Source organism: Lepisma saccharinum, chromosome 6 (assembly GCF_977018435.1).
Source record: "Lepisma saccharinum chromosome 6, izLepSacc3.1, whole genome shotgun sequence".
Lineage (NCBI taxonomy): Eukaryota > Metazoa > Arthropoda > Insecta > Zygentoma > Lepismatidae > Lepisma > Lepisma saccharinum.
The window spans coordinates 75217438-75219905 of record NC_139234.1 but is presented as its reverse complement, the minus strand read 5'-3'; the positions used below and the strand labels follow the sequence as shown (position 1 = coordinate 75219905).

Below are 2468 nucleotides of genomic sequence, written 5' to 3'. Positions count from 1 at the left end.
AAGATGAGGATGAGCGATGATTAGAAGAATCTGATAAAGGGATATACAATTGTCCTCAGGCTGGAATCGAACCTGTAATCCGATTGAAGGTCGATTACTTAACGTGCTGGACCATCAAGAAAACCTGTCAAAAATTGTGTGCAATTATCCCCAGAGTAAAAACATAAGAAACATTGTTGAATATTTACAAGCATATCTTATAACGTGTCAATTAACACAAATACACCTAGGTTTTTTCCCTCTAGTAACACACTAAAGGATGTAAACTGCTAGTAATTCATTTTCAGTGCATTAAAATACACATAGAAGTGCATCAAAGAGTACATTTATCAGCTTCTGTTCCATGTCATTCACTAAAAATGAATCAATAGACATGGTCATTTCAAAGAAATGAATTTCACTTTCTCTCTGTAGAATTAAGAGATTTTGAAGTTTGGGTGCAATAATAAGCATTAATATCCACGTTATTCAATTTATTTTCAAAATTAGTGATAAATAAATAAAACTAATACATTTATATATAAGATACAAATAAATGAATAAGATATAACAAATGAGTGGCCGCGGTAGCTCAGTCGGAGTCGACCTCCGTGGCGGAGTGGTTAGGAGAGCGCGCTACAACGCCAGGGGTTCCCTGTTCGAGTCCCGGGTAAGACATGGGTATTTGTGTTTGTCCAGATAATGAGAAAATGTAAGAATTGACAAGCGTAAAAGTGAGAAAAAGTGTGAATGTTGGGTGATACCTCCGTGTAGGGGGTATTTCCTTTATACAAAAAAAAAGTCGGTAACGCGTCTGACTACCATGCTCAAGGTCCCGGGTTCGATTCGCGGCCGGTTCAAATCCGGGCTCCGCCACCCACCCAGCGTCGAATGACATGGGTACCTGGGGGGGTAAAGGTGGTCAGGGGCGTGATACTGATCACATCACCCTCACTCACGACAGGATCAAGAAAGTGTGGGGCGTTGCCCCCCACCCCCCTATACGCCTTCATGGTGTGGTGTTAAGCAGAGGGGAGCACTTTACCTTTTTTTTTACCTTTTTCAGATATAACAAATGTGTGTTTCTTTCTGATAATGCACGTACTTAGGTAATGTATATAAACCTATCTGCACATGTTTTAGGTACTTCTGTATCATCTTATTCACCATAAGTGAATACGAAACGAAATATAGCCTATTTTCAAAATGTAACAATCTTTCTTTTAAAACAAAATTGATCAAGTGGAAATTCCAAAATTTCTAAAAAAATTCTATAAACTCAACAGATTTCGCATTTATAGTTCACATAGGGGTGAGTACCCTCACCCTGCCTTAGGGAGGATTTCTCCTCCTCCCAACCTTGGGGAGTTCTTTTCTTTCCATTTGCAAAAAGAAAGGGGGTGAGAATCGTCACCCTAGGAAGCATCCCTACCTTTGTGGATCGATCTTAGGAGCATTTTTTTGTTCCCTTTAACGACACAGCGAAGGTAACTCCAGAGAAAATAAGAATTAATTAAGCCTCAAAATAAGAAAGAGGCAGAGAGAAACATAAGAGTCGAAAAATTATTAAACATATTTTCCATAACTACATTAGTGAAAGAGGAAAATAATTTGTTAGAAATTGAAAGATTTATAAAGTTGTACAAATTTTCTTACCACAATGTAGATTTAGATAAAGTCCTACTCCAACTCAGAGGACTAGTTGAAATCCTCAAAGAAACTATTAGTGAACTTCAGGGATGGTCACAGCTGCCGAAAATGTTGTCCAAGTATTGAAAAATTCACTATAGAATCCTACACAAAAAACGATGAAAACATAAAATTAATACAATTTTATAAACACAAATTTTTTGTTACCTTTGAAGGTAACGTGCAATACCATTTTCAAATGTATGTGTTTTTTTATAGGGTCACAGTGATGGGTTCCATTCTATATTTTTACATTGAAAATAAGAATTAAGAAATATAACATGTATAAGCCATATATGAATAGTGTACCTGTGGAACTTGCGTAAATGACAAAAAGTGTTTAACTTCTTGTTTCAAACAACCACCATAAATCATTTCATTTTTCCATCTTTACTTCCACATTACAACAGGGACGTAGCTAAGTTAATCAGTTTTGGGGGTCAAATCTGAAATTTGTTCCTATGACAATATTACCAGAAACTAAAGCTGAACATTACTTACACACACACACATATATATATATATATATATATATATATATACGCGTATACTCGTCCTAGTTTTGCTGCATATACACAGTGCATAGTAATATAAAACTACTACGAAGAGTGTGTGTGTGTGTGTGTGTGTGTGTGTGTCCCGGTATATATATATACATGTCCTCCTCGATGGCGTAATGGTAATGTCGCCGCCCTGTAATCAAGGGGTCCCTGGTTCGATACCTGGTGGAGGCACATTTCTCAGTGCTTCAGATCTCACTTTAAAATGTAGGTCCAGTCCCGATTAGCCTATCCGTTCAT

At 37.0% G+C, this 2468-nt stretch overlaps 1 protein-coding gene across 1 annotated transcript in view; it reads right to left on the bottom strand.

The window, feature by feature from the left end:
* Nucleotides 1-1761, bottom strand: part of LOC145989458 (uncharacterized) — a 42629-nt gene extending 40868 nt beyond the window's left edge. Inside the window, exon 1 of the mRNA XM_083124805.1 lies at nt 1636-1761. The gene's annotated coding sequence lies outside the window, so the exon portion shown is untranslated. The remainder of the gene's footprint in view (nt 1-1635) is intronic.
* Nucleotides 1762-2468: the final 707 nt, after the last annotated feature.